At 39.0% G+C, this 20,000-nt stretch overlaps 1 protein-coding gene and 1 long non-coding RNA gene across 2 annotated transcripts in view; one reads left to right on the forward strand and one right to left on the reverse strand.

Moving 5' to 3' along the window:
* The window catches only part of LOC115224224 (matrix metalloproteinase-2), a 32,282-nt gene that overhangs the window by 2,171 nt on the left and 10,111 nt on the right, over positions 1-20,000 (forward strand). The window lies entirely within an intron of this gene.
* Positions 3,053-20,000, reverse strand: part of LOC118767865 — a 28,975-nt gene continuing 12,027 nt past the window's right edge. The window contains exon 2 of the long non-coding RNA XR_005003770.1: positions 3,053-3,402. This is a non-coding gene — a long non-coding RNA (uncharacterized LOC118767865). The remainder of the gene's footprint in view (positions 3,403-20,000) is intronic.

The raw sequence follows: 20,000 nt of genomic DNA on the forward strand, positions 1-20,000 counted from the left end.
TAAAGAGAAAATATTAGGACGATAACCAGCGCAGATCTACAATGGAAGAAGATAAACGCTGAAGAAGAATATAGAATGGGATTTAAGAATGCCTGGTTTTGTTGCGACGAAGTTCAGAGACAACGGCTGTAATAGTAGACACCATCATCACCATCACCATCATCATCATCATCATGATCGTCCCCACGGCTACAATTGTCTGAAATATGTCTAAAGCAGAGTCGGTCCATCTTTTTTTTTTTTGTTTCTGTTTCTCTTAAAAGACATGACAAACAACTAAGAGAGGCTGACATAGTTCAGCCTACACACACACACACACACACACACAGGTACTTACGTACGTACATATGTATGTATGGATGGATGGATGGATTTTCAAGAATGCCTATTTTGCTGCCAGTATAATTTCCACCTCCATCCTCCATCCTCCATCCTCCCCCTCCTCCTCCTCCTGGCCCTCTCTCTTGTGTTCAGCAGATTTTGGCAACAGAATTTAATATAACCATCACCACCACCATCACCCACACCAATTACTGCCGCAACCAAAACAATCATAACATAAGCCACCTCCCCCCCCTCCTGTGTCTGACACTGAAAGGAGAAAAAAATATTTGTTTTTGTTGTTGTCAATTATAGAAAACTTGATCACCATTTATTGAACTCTATTATATTATCGATTGATCACCGTTTATTGAATACAGTTTACCGGTGTTACATTATAATTATTATTATTTTATTATTACTATTACTATTACTATTATTATTATTATTATTTGCTGTTTTCATCACATCATCATTCCTAGTCGCGCTCATAATCATTTCACACGCACACATACATTATATATCTGTCTGTCTATCTATCTATCTATCGGTCTGTCTACTAAATATATGAAATTTGATTTAATACTAAATTGCATTTTTCTCTGTAAGTTTGGAGTTATACTCCCTATTTATTATTATATTAATATGATATATATCATTTATATGTATTTATATATATATATATATATATATAATATTATATATATATATATTTTTATATGTATATTATATATATATATATATCTATATAACATGTATATACATATATCTATGTATATGTATGTATGAGTGTGTGACTATGACATAAATATATATATATATATATAATGCATTCCTTCGGTATTGACCTAGAGAGTGTCGGTATGACGTGACGACATTATTAACCCTGTTTTTCAGTCTAGACTCTTAATCTGACACGAGGGAATTTGAGTGGTTGAATGCCGTTGTGTACTAATATCGAAGGATTGCTATGATTTATATATATGTTAGACCTACTAATTTCGCCTAACCGTTTATTCAACTTGTATCCATACACACAGAGCGAGGCGCGCTTCGCCAAAGAACTTGCTGAAGCTTTTTTCCTGCTCGACTATTTCTTTAGATTTGCTTTCAATGTCAAAAATAACGGTTCTGTTAAAACTTCTCTCTCTCCATATGTGTGTGTGTGTGTGTAGAGGTATGAGTGAGTTAGCTGCTATCTTTCGAAGTTACTTCCGTTGTATGAAATTCACTCAAAAGTGTAGTGGTGGTGGGGGGGGAGTAGAGATTATAAAGATGTTGTTGTTGTGATTGTTATATTCAGGAAACATCTGCTGAATAAACGTGGAGAAACCGCCTCCACCACCACCACCACTACCACAGCAGTCATTCTTTAAACCTAAACTCTAGGCCGACGAAGAGGGGGCGCCTCCCCTCTTAAATATCCGTCGACCTAAACTATACAAAGTCACGGTTACTGTAACCTCTAGCTTCAACACATATTCGTATTATTGTTGTTGTTGTTGTTGTTATTTTACATCCGACTCCACCCCACCCCCTTCTTTCACTTCAGTGTTATCTCTCTCTCTCTCTCTCTCTCCTCTCTCTCTCTCTCTCTCTCTCTCTCTCTCTTTTCCATATTGATTATTACACTGTCTCACAGAGTTTGAATAGTTTAACCGTAACATAACCTGTTACATCTATATATTACATACATATAATAATATATATATGTGTGTGTGTGTGTGTGTGTGTGTGTAGCACTTTCATCCATGGTGTACTCATCAGATTTCAAATGGGCTTAATTGAGAGTTGCGTTCTTGACAACTTCAGTGTCTCTTAGAAGGAACCATTTGGAATCGAACGAGTACAGTAATGTGGGGAAGCGTTAATTTTGTTAAAATACCACAAGAAAAACCAGATTATGCTTTAACTTTATTCAACTTATATATTATTCTATACAAATTCGAAACTATATATATGTATATATATATATTATATGTATATATTTATATGTCCACATACATACATACATATATATTATATATATATATATATATATATATATATATATACATATATGTATACATGCATATAATATATATATATGTGTGTGTCTATAGGTATGTATATATGCATATTAATCTTTCGGTATTGATACACAATACCATTCACGCACACAACCTTCCCTCATGACACAGATAAAAAGACATGGCTGAAAAAAGGGTGAACGACACCATCTCCTCTTACCGACACTCTGGAGACTAATATCAGAGGAGCACGGATATACACATGTGTGTGTGTGTGTGTGTGTGTGTGTAGTGAAGTGTCAGTTTTTACACCAAATCTGATCCTCGGAACTATAAATTCCCATTATCTGTAAATGTTCCGTTCTCATTCCGAAACTTTAAAAATACAAACCACTTCCGGGGCCATACATATATATGTATGTATATGTTTGTGTGTGTGTGTGTGTGTGTGTGTAATAGTTCTGGTAAAACTAACACAATAGAACTCAATTTATGGTGTGATTTCTGCATTTTTTCTGTTCTTGTTTTTCATTGGTACAAAGTTAGAAAACTTACTCACTCGCGGGCTGAGGTTTTGATGTGTTACATTAGTAACTTTCTGCAAATTATGAATAATAATAATAATAATAATAATAATAATAATAATAATAATAATAATAATGTAAACACTGGTAAAGTCTATTCTAGCGGTGACCATCAATCCTTTCGTTGCCCTTTTTTCTATCCTGCAGAGTGTGGTTGAAGGAAGGTTGACTGTTATTTCTAGCATGTCGGGTGACTCATAAAGGCTGCTTCCTCGTTGATTCGCACCTAGTATGATGTTTGAAGGTGGCGATGATGGCGATGCTGGCTTTTGAAAATTCTTCCTCCACCCCAGATTTCTATCGTCTGCAGGAATGTCAGACTTATCAAGTTACCCTCTCTTCTCATACCCGCCTTCAGTCGCGATATTTAAAACCTTCCTACACACACACACACACACACACACACACACACAACAGTCTCTCCCTGTCTGTCAGTCTGTTTCTCTCTCTCTCTTTCTCTCTGACACACACACACACCACACACACACCTATATACACATACAGTGCAAATCCCCAGTTCTCACACATCGGTACAGCATATACATAAATACATAATTGTATACACTTCAGAATATGACATACAAATGCTCACACAGTGTGAGAGGCTAATTGAGTCTCACATTATACACACAACACACAAATGATGACAAAATAAGCAGTTATACAACGGCCACGATTAAACCCTAAACGCACAGGCGTGTGTGCGTGTGTGCAATAGATGTATCGTGGCGCCAAGTGTGGCCTGGCCCTCGAAAGGTACCTGGTGGCGCCTACCCACTTAATCCTACTTAAACATCTCCCAGTCTTTCTTCCTCCCTTCTGCATCCCGCCCTTCCTCCCTCGCATCACCACTTATATAACTGCTCCACTGTTTCGTACTTTCTTGCAATTCCGCTGCCGCAGGCCACCCCGTCGGGTCTGACTCACTTCATAGACAAGAGACCACAGAGAAATCCTTTTACTTTCTCTTTGTGTGAAAAATTTGAAGGATGGGTGGGAGGGATGGGGTTTGCTCCTTTTGACTCCGTCGTGGCCGGCGGCAAGTTCCAACCGAATCCATCCAGAAGATCACATGTTTACCCAGAAGCAATATTATTTGTGCCCATCGATTTGGGATGAAGGACGCAGAGGGGTGGAAGGGGTTTATTTCAAATATCTTCGCAACACCACAAAATTATCATCTCGACAACACTTCCACCATAACACTAACGGTCACTTCTACAACACCACTACAGCATTGCTATCACCACACCACCACCATTGCTACATCAACAACAACAACAACAACTACTACTACATGCAACAATTACTATCAGACCATTGATTCTATTTACTTGGTACCACCACAATGGTACCACTACCAATACTACTATTACACCACTGGCACAAATGTCGAAAACACCCTCCCTGTCTTATGTACTACTACTACTACTACTACTACACTACCACTTGAAAATGTACTAAGCCAACCCTGATACTGAAACGTAAACCTACTTCCTTCACCACTGACAGCAGCTGCAGCCAGTAGGCATAGCAATCTAGAAGAAAGCAGTGACGGGATGAATGTCTTCATCCGTACCTTCGTTACCAACAGCAGCAGACCGTTACCATGGTGATGAAGATGAGACAAATCGTTGGGGAAAGAAAAACAAAAAACACCCCGTGAACCTGTTGCCTTGCTTGTCCTTGTTCAGTTTGGTCGTGGTGTTCAGAGAATCATCACAACCTGCTTGAATGAGGAGAAGCGGGAAGACGTCACAGCGGAGCCGAGAGAAGCAGAGGAGGGGGGGTCGGGGCACGAGGAATGCGAAAGGATAAAAAAGAGGAAGAAGCAGGTAAAAGTTATTGGGTCATTTTTTAAACTTGATACAAAGCAAATTTTGAAATCCCAGTATACAGCTGGTATCAATGTGGAAAGTAAGAAATGATCTCAACTGTCATTGAGTCTAAAAGTTATGTAGTTTGCTGCCCTTCATCCGCAAGTGTCTTTGAAGTAGATGTGCTATCGTGCGACGAAGTGCAACACACGCACGCGCACACACACACACCACACACACACACACACACACACACGCGCACACACACCACACACACACACACAAGCACACACACACACAAACGCACACACATATGGCAAATTAAAGATACAAAAAAGAAAAGACAACAAAGTCAATAGACGTCCACAGTGTATAACAGTTATATATGAGTCTGTGTGTGTGTATATATATATATATATATATATATATATATATAATATATATATATATATATATATATATATATATATATATATATAATATATATATATATTATTACTATAATATCTATATATATATATACATATAATATATTAATATATAATATATATACAGATATATACATATATATATATATATATATAAATGTATATATATAATATATATATAATATATATATATATATAATATATTATACAAAGTATATAAAGCAATAAAGATATCAATAATTTAAAAATACTTGATATACTAACTTATATGCATATTCTCGCTATAATGTATATATAATATATATATAATATATATATATATATGATATATGTATATATATATATATATATATAGATTATATATATATATATAATATATATATATATAATTATATATATATATAATATATATATATACATACATACATATCTATACATATATGTTTTTCAACTTCTACATCAGCTGACACCACCACCACAAAATAACGTGTCTCTCTTTAGGATGGGGGTGTTTTACCTCTCACCCTCCACTACTTCCCCTCCCCTCCTGTTACTACTAGTATACTATTATCTTAACAAAAATCACCCTCACCATGCCCACCCACCCCCTCAATGAAACAAGGCCACATATTGAGGATGGGTTAGAATCGATTGGATTGACACCAGTCTATGACTGGTACTTTATTTTTATTGACCACGTGATGTAAGAAAAGCGAAGTTGATACCGGCTGGATGTGATCTCAGAGAGTCTTAGGCCGAAGTAAAAAAAGTGCAAAATATTTCAATCCCCTCTCCTAGCGATACTGCCAGTCCAACCCTGCCCTTCTCGTTTGGCTCCGGTTCCACGTCAACTTCTAACACGACTTTGATATAAATTTAGTTTTACTTTGATCCTGTTTCTGCAACACAACCACCTTTCCTTATGTACTGTGGCCCCTATTTTCTATGGTGTTATCAATTTACAGTCAGAAGCCCTAGAATAGGTATTCGAATTGCTCAACCACAGCAGAATATCGGGAAACATTTGATTTGATTCCGCTACATGTGTAGCTCTCAGCTAAGGACTCGGTGCAGACGTTTACTAATAACTCTACAGAAAGCAGATTGGATTATGGAAATCTATATGGAGCTCTAAGAGTAACGGATGTCACGCGTAGCGGTTTGCTTTCAAACACGTAGTTGTAGGGTCAGTCCCACCGTGTGGGACCTTGGACAAGTGTCTTCTACTATAGCCTCGGACTGGCTAAAGCCTTGTAGCCTTGTGAATGGATTTTGTAGATGGAAACTGAAAGAAACACATCATATATATATATTATATATACACACACACACATATATGTGTATGTATGTTCGTGCCAGTATTTGACAACTGCTTGACAACCGGTGTGGCGTTTACATCCACGTAAACTAGCGGTTCGGTAAAAGAACCGATAGAATAAGTACTAGTTAAAAAAAAAAGTGCTGGGGATCAATTCGGCCCCGACCACAATTCTTCAAGGCGATGTCCCTGCAAATGGTTGAGACAAGTAAAAGATAAATGATACACACACACACACACACACACACACATACATAATAATTAGGGGGTCACAGACATAACCGCGTGGTTAAGAAGTGTGTTATTTAACCGAAGGCGTGGTCGAGTGGTTAACAAATTCATTTCTCAGCCACGTGGTTTATCAACTAACGAGAGCAATCTGTCGACCAACGGCGATTCTTGGTGCAAAAAACTCACAGCCCAATACACCGAACCTACCAGATTTACGCGTCTTAGCCAAGCGTAAAGCTAGGTGCCGCTCATCGAATTCGAAACCGCTACGACTATCCCATCTTTTGTTTAGCCAGTGGTTAAGAGTGACTTTCTCTAGTGTGTTTCTCTTTTGAAGTGTGGTTTGCTGTTATTTCTTGCAAGCGGAGTGATCACATTGTGTAATGCTCCTAATGAGAAAGAACTGCAGGGAGGGGCAGGTAGACGGTGTAGGGGTGAAGGAAGACATATAGACGTTGAGGTGACTAAAAAGTGAAACGCAGAAAGTAGCTGCGAAGTCACTTCCGGTAAGTATGGTTGCTCGGGGAAACGTCTGAGTATGGCGACCGGAAGACATCAATGAGTATGGAGACAAGGTGTTGTCTGAATAGAAAGTAAGCGAAAAAGACATAAAGGATAGAAATGGGGTAGGAGAGATATTAGAGGAGGAGGAGGAGGAAAAGGGTGGGAGAGAAAGTGAGGCGTTAGGGATAATTGGACAAGATGTAGGACAGGAAGAGCTCAGCTTGACAGAACCATATAACTAGATAGGTATTTGTAAAAGAGATGGACGAAAATATGGAAGAATGACCGATTGTATTTACTTATAGTTGGGAAATAATTTAGCAGTTTTCTTGTAAAATAGTTATTAAATTAATTCTATAGTTTTAGGTGTCTAATCCCTAAATGTAGACCTATAAGCATCTGGTAAGGAGTAGGAATACAACGGAAGAAGTTACCGCCGTTATTTTTAATATGTCTGTGATGTTAGAGCAACCACTCGAATTGGCTGAGATGTCATAACAGTTCACTTAAGTAGCAGACAGTGCTCGAAGGTCATTAAATATAACAGGAGCTTACCTTCTTGGCGAGAACCACAATATTTTATCTCAACATCGTTGTGCATTTGTTGGTTTTGTTCCTGTGTCTAACCTTCTGGTGTTACTTTAAAAGAAAAAAAAGTCCTCGTTGTTGTACTTGTTGCCACGTGATATCAACTATTTTATATCAAGGAGTCAAATTGTCCTTTCAAGCCTGCCTTGTTATTTGATAAAGTGCTTTACATAAAAAATTTGCTGGTTATTGTTTTTTAAAACCAAGTGAACAAGGGAAATAATTCCCATGGCCTAAAACTCTTCCCAGTTAATATCACGTGATATATTCAAATACTTTATCGTGTGAAATCTACCCCCTTTACCTTGACAGTTAACACGACATCACACCTCAGCTTGTTAGAATTTTGGACCGTAAGTCTATTCTGACCCCACCTCCAACTACACACACTGCTGTTTTGTTGTTAATTGGCGGGCCAACACGCGAACATTTTTTAGGGTTTCGGAGATTCTTGAGGTGGAGTTCTTAGACTGGAGACCAAATACTTGCAACTGAATGGACTATGCTTAAGACGGCTCAACGGCCTGGTGGAGGGCATCGAACCAGAAACAGATCGAATTTGCCTCCAATCCTTTCCCTGAGTGGACTCTACGGACTCACAGTGACCAGGACAGACTATGCCCACCATTGAAATAGGTCTGTTGTATTAAGGTTCTAGTAACCAGGTCTCGGCCGACCTCGCTTGGCTTTCAACACTTCTAACATGTATGAAGATACAAATATATACACACTCACGTACACACACACACAGAAGTAGTGACACAGCTATATTTAAGGAAATGGACATAGACAAACACAAATATATATATTTATGTTTGTCTATGTGCATTTCCTTAAATATAGCTGTGTCACTATATATATATGTGTGTATATATATATATACACACGCACACACACACACAAAGTGGGTAGAGGCGAGCAAAGAAGGAAGAAGCTAACATTGGTGGTGTTTGATTGGTGTAATTAGCGTTCGTGCGGTGGTTTATATGTGTGAATGTGTGTATATATAATATATATTTGTGTGTGTATATCTGCTTGTGTGTATGAGTGTATAATATTGCCTGAGGATCGAGAGTATGAAAAACAGTCCTAACTTTGAATAAATCTTTTCCCTTTTTTTTTTTCTCTCAAAGCATTGGAGACATTTTCTCGCTTAATTGTATTCTACACCAGTGTAATACTACCAGCCAGTGTGTATATGTATATATACATGTATATATATATGTATGTGCGTGTGTGCATGGGTGTGTAGTGGGTGGGAAGGGGGGCTGAAAGTTTGTTTTTCTCGTGAGATACTAAAACATTAAGTTTCATACAAGAACTGTTAAAAATGCAAGATTGGTTGTGGGGTAAGATAGGGCGTGGTTCCCTTTGGAGAATTATTTCGGTGGGTAGGAACTTATTATGTCAAGGAAGAAAAATGTCCATTTGTGTGTCGTTTCTCTCTTTAAATGTTTCCAGTCTTTAAGGGCCATTTTAAAGGAATAATGCATCTATTAATGTTGTTCTCGGTGTTCTTATTGTTTACCGTTTCCCAACTCGTCTCGGGTTATTAAAACTACGAAGATGCTGTGGCAAGGATTTCATCCAAAGATTATTGAAATAATGAATCATTTTCTGGTTTCTCAAATCCCAGTTGTTCCATGAATCCCTATCATTTTACTCGTCACATCAAACAGATTTATGAAATGTGCATACCAGTAACTTCATCTTCTAAAATAGGTTTTCTCTGAAAAATATTTTATTCTGAAAACGTTTACAAACGAAGTATCGAGGTTTCAAAAATTAAGACAGGGGGGAAATGGAGGAAGGAAACAAAGTTATTAAAACGTATTCATTTCCAAAAGAGTCACTTTTTGTTGTTAAATAAACTGGATCTGTAATGTTAGGCCGTCAAGTGGGTTACTGTGCCACTTCGATGTGTCGCAGCTTGTTTATATTGTACAGCAATATTGTCAGACTGACATGGTTAACCCAAAATACATTTGTGTAAAACTAAATAAACGTTACATGAATAAACTTCCAGCAATCCTTTAAGATATTGAATTCACTAAAATTGAATGACATTATGTGACTTTGTCGAGTCAGAGATCACAATGTCGGACTCGGGGAGAGTCGTAGGTTACAATTTATGGTTTATTAATGTCACAAGTTATGACTTATCACTAATGACGCAGGCTAAGATATATCACTTTCAGGTGTCAAATATTAAGATACTAAGAGATATTGCAGAGTCACAAATTAAGATATACTTTTTGGAAATATCAAAGATTTATATATACACCTTAGAAAGTATCTTATATGAAAACATATGACTAGGATATGTCATAAACTTATGACATGATGATATAACGGGATATATGAAGAGTCAACTATTGGGTCCGAAGCAAGAGGAAGCTGCGATAGACGACGATGATGCCGGTTGAATACTTGGCCTTATCATAAAGTAAAATATCTTGATAGTATCAGATTGGGATATAAAACTTGAGATGAAAATATAGGTTTCAAATATCGGGGGGGGGGGGGGGATCGATTACATCGATCTCAGTGCTCAACTGGTATTTATTTATCGACCCCGAGAAAATGAAAGGCAAAATCAACTTTGGTGGAATTTGAATTCAGAACTTAGGGACAGATGAAAAATCGCTAAGCATTTTGTCCGGCGAGCTAACGATTCGGTCAACAGACCGGCTGACTTGAGATGAAAATATTACTTTCGTATATGAGTGAGGATGTGTTTATGCATCTATGCTTGTGTGTGTGTGTGTGTGTGTGTGTGTGTGTGTGTGTGTGTTTATGCATCTGTACTTGTCTGTGTGTGTAGAAAGATGCCTTTCAAAACCACATCAAGCGACGTTAGGAAGATAGACAAGGTATGCGCCAATAATGGCTGAATTGTAAGTTGTGTGTGTGTGTGTGTGTGTGTGTGTGTGTGGCCCAAAAGTGAACAAAAGAAACAAAAGACAGAGACAAGAGATGAGGGAACAACAAACAGTGTGTAGTAAGTATGTGGCATGGGTGGATGGGTACCGTCAGTGTTTCCACCTTTATAAAGATAAAACGATCGAAGAGTCCGATAATTGAAAATGGAATCAAGTAAAGAAACATTATGTAAGCAGTGAGTTGAATTGTTGTAGTTAGTGATGATGATGGTGGTGGTGGTGGAGGCGTTTGCGAGTAGCTGTGGCGGCGGTGACGTAGCAGGAAATGTTTATTTTCGGAAGATGCAGAGACGGAGGGTTGAAATGTAATAAACTAAAGAATGATAAAGGCTCAGTGGAAAGCTCCAGCGGGGTCACGCTTTTCCCTACTTGGCTTCTTTGTTTCTTTATTTCCTTATTTCAGGTTATCATGTTAGCTACTGATTATTTACAACACACACACACACTACATATATATATATATGTATATATGAGAGAGAGAGAGAAAGGGTGAGGGAAGTGAGAGATTCTAGCTATACTTTGCTGACGAGGTCTAATAACGTTCAAACATGCCCAGAGTTGTGGTTCTTGTTACCAAAGTCTCCACTCCCTCCCCTACTGCATTCCTTAACTTCTATTTCCAAATGAGTTGCTGTCCTTGTTTCATTAGAATTTCTCATTAACTTCTAATTGTGCACTTTTAGTTAATTAAAATAACTGGAGCCCTTCCATTAATTAATAAGGGTCGACCTTGAAATGTGAAGGTTGCTAGAAAGGGTGGAAGGAGGAGGGGTGGCGGTGATGGGGCAGGGGAGAAATGAAGTCTCTGACAGGGTGGCCACAAGTTTTGGAAACACTGCAGCAGCAGCAGCAGCAGCAGACTTCGGTTGTTGGTGACACACAGCAGGTGGCGGGGTGGTGGTGGTGGTGACTCAAGTTTTAATGCACGAAAGCCGGGAGCCTGGCATGAAACGGATTCACACACACAAACGTGTGTGTGTGTGTCCTGTTTAAATCCTGCAGAACACAAGAGCTATTGAATATATTATACAATATATTATATATTATATGTTTATGATTATATATTTGTGACGTGTGTGTGTGTGTGTGTGTCCAGACAGTATATATACACACAGACTGTGTTTACATCTGCAGTTGTGATCCATGTGTTCAAACGGATACATCACATCCACCACCACCACCACACCACCACCAGGAAGTGAAAAATTGCTGAGTAATTTAGTCCACCTCCCCAGGGGGACACTGTCTGTCCCCTTTCCAGTAGCTCGGTCACGTGCTACATACACATACATTGCGTATATAAACACACACACACACACACATGCTTATGTTACTATAATCCCAGACTTCAGACAACCAAAGTTTTTTTTCTTCTGAAACTAAAACACCGCCCCCCCCCCTTCCTTCCATTTCTGTTCCACATTTTTTTCTTCGTTTACTTTTTTATGTTTGTTTTATTAAAGTTTAATTAAAAGATCCTGAAATTTTAAAAATCTGATCAGAATTTGTTTTAAGGTCGTCCTTGATTTACTAACAACCCAACCACGACTTTTCTACTTTTTTTTTTGTTGTAGAGATACATTTCAGACCACATTAGCTAACGAGTCTTTTCATAAAACAGCTGGATGTAATATAAGGTAGTTTGGCTGTTATTTCTAGCGTTTTGGGTGTCCACACATAGAGACTCCCTCTTTGGTTCGACCCTGCGTTTAGTTGTTAGTGTATATGTGTGTCAGTGAATGTATATTTCTTAGTGAATATGCATGTGTATATTTCTGTGTGTTTGTATGTACGTGACTGGTACTTTATTGTATTGACCTCGGAAGAGAAAAAAACAAAGGTGACCTCGTTCGGATTTGAACTCAAAACGTCAATGTCTGGAACTAAGCTTTGCAGCCGTAACGGTTTTATCAATCCTGTGCCTATGCTATGTAAAGAAGCTGTTTATTCTTGAAGATCTTGCAAATGAAAAGTCCTCCTTCCCTCCGGGGGTTTTGGTATTCTTTGCAAGAAAATACTGTGTTGAGGCCTTCATGTCTGCTTTTGTTTAAGAATAATTTACATTGTTAAAATATTTCAGAAGGAAAAGATCTATTAAACCAGAACCCACCCAAGGTCCGCCAGTGTTAGAGTGTTCTTTAAACCTTTAAATCAGTAGTTCTCAACCGTCGCTCCTGGGACCGCGTTCAACCCTCATGCATCCTTGCATCCTTCTGGTGGCCCTCAACGGTTTTCCCTCTATAAATATAATAAACTTTTCTTTAATTAATTTGTATTTTACCTTCTATTTTTTTTTTCGTGTGGCCCCCTAAAACATCCAGGTTTTGGATCTGGGCTTGGACCCTAAAACCGGTTGGGAATCGCTGCTGTAAATAATGAAAATTTAGTGTACTAGTGACATCTTTAGTACAACAAGGACTAAACATAATGTCGAGACAAACCAAAGTGACATAAGTCCGAGAGAAAGCAGCAGTTTTCTGGAGAGAGTAATTAGTTGATAATAACTACTTCCGAATACATTTCCACTGCAACATACGACAAAAGACATCATCGCAACTTTACCGATTCCTTACAGGAACTACATTTATTTTGACTATCACACTTGTAACGGTTGAGTTTTAATTAGTGCAGTTACCATTTGTAACGGGTAAGATTGTTTAGGTACACAATAATATGAAATGTCGGAGTCAGCAGTTGTGACGATATGAATTTTGTTGTAACGGCAAGTTGTAAGATGTGAAAAATGGACAATGCTTGAAGTTTTAAGGAAATATTTATTTACCGTTACGTTACAAATACCTTGCCTCGACGGGCAGGTTATGATAAATCCAAAAGCTTGCGAAGTAAAGTTTGTGTTTGTGTTCTCTGCATTGTTTAGTAGTAATTGCGGAGAGAGATAGAATGATGTTGTAAGAGAACAGAATTAGAGCTAGTGAGAGTTGTATGGTGTTGGGCGTTGTCTCACAGTTACTGACAGTAAACTTCATTTCTCCCTCGGACCAAGGTTGTAGCTGGTCAGCCAGACTTCGTTCTCACTGAGTTGTCACACTGAAGTAACTAACTCGTTGAGTCGTCACCGAAGTGACTAATTTTTGCTTGAGGTGTTCTTGCTTTTATAACTATCCAGAAGGATAGACATATTGAGAACAATATATTTAGTTGGTGGTCTTGTTATCGCTATTCTGGTTTTTGGTGAAGTAGAAGAGGTTATAAGGGTCAAGTGGCGAAGACATTATTTCGTCCTAGCTAAAGGCATCTGGAAAATGTAAAACTGCTGTCAGAGAAAAGCCATTGTTCCACCGTGAGAAAAGTTCTGTTGAACTGTTAATTTAAATTTGGCTATGGTGGATCGAATCCACTTCATGCCTACAAGATCCTACACACTTCTTGGAGTATTCGTTGAGGACACGTAACCTCACCAGTTGCCTCCCTTTCTGTGGTTTCAATTATTAATAGTGTACAGAAAAATCGTGTCAGTAGGAAACATGTTTAGGATGGGGAAGGGATATTTAAAGGATCAATATATACAATAATGTTATCAATGTAACTATAACAAGCTGCAATAGTGTAGAATATTTCGAGGGAGCAATAATGGTCCAGGGTGCAGAAGGAAGGGAACGGTATTTTGGAAAGGTTGTGGCAGATATTTTATTGAAGATAATTATTTTTATAACTACTAAGGAAAAACAAAACACCTGACCTTCTTTAGAATCAGACATTGGCGGAAGAAAGGAAAGATGTTGACCCCAAACCGGAGGCACGGTTCAGCTAACGGCTGGTTGTCTTTAGCAGAGTCTACTAAAAGCACGCAGCATTTAGCGAATGAAACTAAACTGGGTGGAGAAGAATGAAGCCTGCTAAGTGGAGTCCATCAAAAATACGTTAGGGATCAGTTGTCCCTTGTTAAGAGTTCTCGCAGTCAACATCGGTGACCAGATGAAGGACGCCATTAAAAGAGAGAGGTTGATATTTCTCTATAGTTTTTTTTACATCACCGCTGTTACATTTCTGAGGAGCATTGTACAGTTTTGTACCACCACCACCTTCACTACTACTACTACCATCACCACCACCACAGCTATTACTACTTTTACGACTAATCAACAGTGCGTGTGTGTGTGTGTGTGTGTGTTGGTCATGTGACCGTGTGAATAATTTATTGGTGAACGAACTGAAAGGAAATGAGTTCACATCTATGAGTGCCATTTCGATTTGTTTCTAGGTAGAACACCTAATTCTTTAATGGGAATATTGCACGAGATAGACCAGCGTTCTCTCCAGGTACAGATGTGTCTCTCTCATAACACTACGACACTTGCAAACACAAACTAGCATCTGCCTCTTTCTGTTCTCCACTATCATCGCCCTCCGCCGCGTCGTCGCCATCATCACCATCATTATCATCATCATTTATCGGCTATAACTTATGAATGATACAAGACAAGATGACAGACTCGCCTCATCCTCATCATCATCAGCAGCAGCAACAGCAATCATGGTACCAATCTCTATCAAGCTATTGGCAATGAATTTAGAAGCACAGCCACTGTTTCCTCCTCTCCGTGGGTCGGTTTTACGGCGGCGTATTTTCTATGACCTTAAAAACTCTTTTATAGGAATTCCATTCTAGAATCTTAATTGGTGCCTGGCTGAGCTTCCTGTTATATTAAGAACGGCACACTTACGTAAGTGTGACGATAAGAGTCGGGGTCAATACATGGCCCGATCTGAAGACAACAGAGAACCCCCTCAACAGATGGCGTTTGCTGAACGACCACCCTAGCAACGATAGGGAGTTGGCAGCAGCACAGATGGGGAATAGTTGTGAACACCGCCTGTATGCTCCCATCTAAGGCTTATCTGTGTGTGAGTGAGAGAGAAAGGGAGAGCAGGATGGATGTAGCTGTCTATTTTCAATCGCTTGGGCCTCTCTCGAAATTTTCGACTTAGCGCCACCTATTGATGCTGATTATAACGACGTCTGCGCGCGCGCACACACACACACACACTACAAAAGAGCAGCAAGGTGAGAAGCATGCAACAAGACACCAACATGTACAACTACAAGATAGACTAAATATTGATCAGACGTTAATTAGAATGCGATATTATAGAGTTGGTGGTGGTGGCGACGGCGGCGGTGGTGGTGGTGGTTGTAAGAGTTGTATGGTTTACGATGTTGTGCAAGTAGTGTATGGACTGGTGTGGTTGATGCTATAGTACCAAGATTTCCATACCTCGTTGCAGCGTTGTTCTTCAGCCAAACCGAAAGCACAATTCTTTGAACTTTGGAGACTCTTCAAAAATCGATTTTAATTCAATATTTCTCAAAGATATTTGTATCGATCTGTGAGCAGTGATAGATATTTGTATTGATCTGTGAATTCGGAGTCTAAAGAGAAAGATCGAACGATTTCTAACATAAGGGTGGGAGGGGCGTGGGGTGAAGGTTGAGTTTGCCGCAATACTTGCTTACTGTTTAATCTCCCCACCCTGAAAGGTTAAGTGTATTTGACTCCAGCGAAATTCGAACTCTGAATGCAATTAGACACCCTCGCAGACCACTGATTTCCCCAGACTCCCTTCTTCCCAAATCTATGGCCTTATTCCTTGTTTATTTTTATCTTTTATATATTATCTTCATCCAGTTTTTTTCTCTGTAAATTTCCATTTAACAATCTTCTATCAATCTGTCTGTCTGTCTAAACTATTAATGGTATGGCTACGGCTGGACCGTCTTTGATTCTTTCTGCAGTATAACAACATGAGTTAATTATGTACAAACTATTTAGAAAATTTGTTCTCCGTCCTTTAGAACCATTAGGTCGAAGTTTGAGTCTATGAGATGTTTAGATGACTCAGAGTACAAAACCAATTCCTGAACAAAGACCCCAGTGTATTACAGGGTTGACCGCTGATCTTCATTTTCATATGTGTGAAATTGAGTAAAATTAACGGAAGCATTTTGCTCAGACGCAGTCCAAGAACGAACTGCCAAACTAACAATCGCGTGCCCAATGGCCTAATTACTCGGCTACTGACCTTCACAAAATTGTCGAAAAGTTTTTGCTATTTACACTATTCCAGACTGAATTTAGAGAATGGCGAGTCCGAAGACCTTTTGAACAGGGAATTCCATCTGTGTCATAATGTTAAAGAACCCTCGGAACTCTTTCAGTGTCTGAAAAGACTGATAGGTGGAAGGGACACAGTTACCTTTAAACCGGTGACTTAAGCCAAGATACTTCCAACAGAGTGAACCCCGCTAAGGCCAGGTGATGATGTTCCACTGGGTAACAACAGTGTGGGCCTTACTAAAGATACCAAAGGACCAGTTGGTGGGGTTCGAAGTACGGCTTCATTTTGTCAACCAGCACAGTCTCCCTCTCCCCCTCCTTCCCTCTCTCTGACCGCAAAATGTTCTCTTTTTCATCAACTGACCACCACAACAGTAAAAATTCTTAATTACTGGACAACTGGCCATTGCAACAGTTCCATCGTCCCTTTTTTGTATATGTGACCAAGTAAACCTTGGTCATGTATACGTTTGCACGCGCGCGCGAGCGCACACACATTTTACTTCTCAGTCTCTCTCTCTCTCTCTTCTCTCCCTCCACCACCGCTGCCACCCCCACCCCCTGTGACCTAAACACTTATCACATTTCCTACCTGGGATCGATCTCAGAACAGTTATATTCGAGCCGTGCAACATATCAGATTACACGGAATAAGGGAATTGAAATCGTGGAATCTTTATCGGAAGTGAATATTGATGAAGTAGAGGGGGTGGGGAGTGGGTAATTGATCAGTGATGGGGAGGGGGAGTGATGAGGGGTGGTGGTGAGATTTTACACAATCATATTTTTTCTTCTTCATCGTCAACTTTTCCTTCTTTCTCTCCTTCCTCTTCTTTTCAACCTCTCATTATCCTCACTGTTGTTGTTGCTGCTGCTGCTGCTACTACTACTACTTCTGAGCAATTATCAGTTGATGAATCACTCTCTGCCCCACCCCCACCATCACCTTTGCGCTACTGCAAGGTTATTGTTGCTATAGTAACAGGATAATTAACAAACAGCAACAAACTCCACTGCCACTCCACCCCCACTCGTTCCCTGCCCACACAGATTTTATCCCAGACACCAACCTGAAAGTAAAGTCACACATTCTGCCCACGTTGCTCTCTCTCTCTCTCTCTCTCTCTCTCTCTCTCTCTCTCTCTCTCTCTCTCTCTCTCTCTCTCTCTCTCTCTCTCTCTCTCTCTCTCTCTCTCTCTCGTTTGGTTATCTTCTCTTTCTGACCTCAAACCACACTCGGAGTGTGCAACGTTATTTTGATCGTCTCTTCCATGTTTAATAATCATTTATACAAGTAATATATTGGGTAGATGAGTACATATATTCTAGTAATTGCTAATGGATCACTTTATCAACGCTGGATATTTCACCATGGAGTGTCATGGTATGACTCTCTTAGACCTATTCAAACTGTCTACGGTTGTAAAATGAAATCCCAAATTGAAGAAGTGATATGAATTGGCTCAACCGTGGTCCGAATTTCTCTCACATTCTTGATGTTCACCAGTTTAGAAAAAAAACTCAATACACCGACACAAGTACACATATATAGATGTGTGTGTGTGTGTATAACTCAACGTTACATATACATTCATACTCTACACATACAACACACATATATAAATGCATATACATATGTTTTCATTCATGTGTTTTATACAAATGTTACGCGTGCAAAAAAGAAACACGCAAACACACACATCCCAATACCTGGCCTTTAACCCCTTTAGAATTGTGTTTTTAAGGCGGTGAGCTGGCAGAATCGTTAGCACGTCGGGGATTAAATAAATACCAGTTACGCACTGGGGTCGATGCAATCGACTTAATCCCTTCCCCAAATTTGAGGCCTTATAGAAAGAATTATTATTATTATTATTATTATTATTATTATTATTATTATTATTATTCAGTGAGAGAGTAGTGCACGCCATCAAAGTGACACTGGGGTAAAATATACGAAGCCCAGTATACAAATCATGACTATCCGTCTGATAAGGGTACACCAGGCACATGCATCACAACCATATGTGCGTGACATGGTGATCTCATATCAAGATAAACAGCACATGATCTCGCAGGTGGGGCCCAGTTAGAGTTTTCTTCTGGTCGAGTAGCCCATCCCGCTCAAAAGGTCCCTGAATAAGGCTTGTTTAAGGATGTTGAAAGAACCACCCATGTTTCCAGAGGTGAATTATTCAAACCCCAAAGAATCCCTCCCTACACATGGCTATGATGCTCCCCCACTACTTCTGCTCGTGATCAGAGATGCACATATCGTCAGCCACGAATGGACATGCTCAGTTGGATAAGCTCAAACGACTGACAAGTAAATCTGTGGTATTGAGCAGAATATTTGCTGTAGCCCATCTTTTATACCAAGACAAAACAATGTACATGATAACACTTCCAATCAGTTAAGATCAGAAACCATGAGAGCCACTGGTTATTATCATTATTATTATTATTATTATTATTATTATTATTATTATATCATTATTATTATTATTATTATTATTATTATTATTGCAAGTAACAGATCCCCTCGTACATACTCTGGATGTCAAACCCCTTCGAATTGATGCTCTATGTGTGTATGGGTCTTATACTCTTCTGTATTACGGTGTTAGTTTGTATAACAAGCGCGAGAGAGCCTATTGGCCAAATATTATGGATAACATCGTAAACGTTTGTGAGTAAGTCACCGACATCGCAGCATACACTAAACAATTATCAACACCAAAAACGACAACAACAGCAAAGCAATGTTTTAGTATTTCCCGCTGCGTCATCGTCTAAAACAAAACCACGACAGAATTCAGTGTCTTTTAAAGCAGGAAATGTCTGTTCAGAAGCTGGCAGAGGAGATGTGAAATTTCTCTTCCTCCCTCCTTTTACGGAACTCCTTTTCTCCATCTTGACTCTGTGACGATTAAATCATAATAAATCAATAATTGATATTAATGATGAATGAATAATTTGCAAGAAGTGGGCTAGGTCTGTTAAGATGGTTCTCACCTTTCACTCGATTTGTTATTCCAATGACCCAGTAATTAGTCCAGTGTAAAGCTGCAACGAAAGACGTCGTAGTTCACCAGTTGCCACATAACATATGCCACTCACTGATGTGGGTTGTGAATATTAAGAGGACATCACTGACCCATGGTAAAGAAATGATCGCAGA

This window comes from Octopus sinensis, linkage group LG25 (genome assembly GCF_006345805.1).
Source record: "Octopus sinensis linkage group LG25, ASM634580v1, whole genome shotgun sequence".
NCBI classification, from domain to species: domain Eukaryota; kingdom Metazoa; phylum Mollusca; class Cephalopoda; order Octopoda; family Octopodidae; genus Octopus; species Octopus sinensis.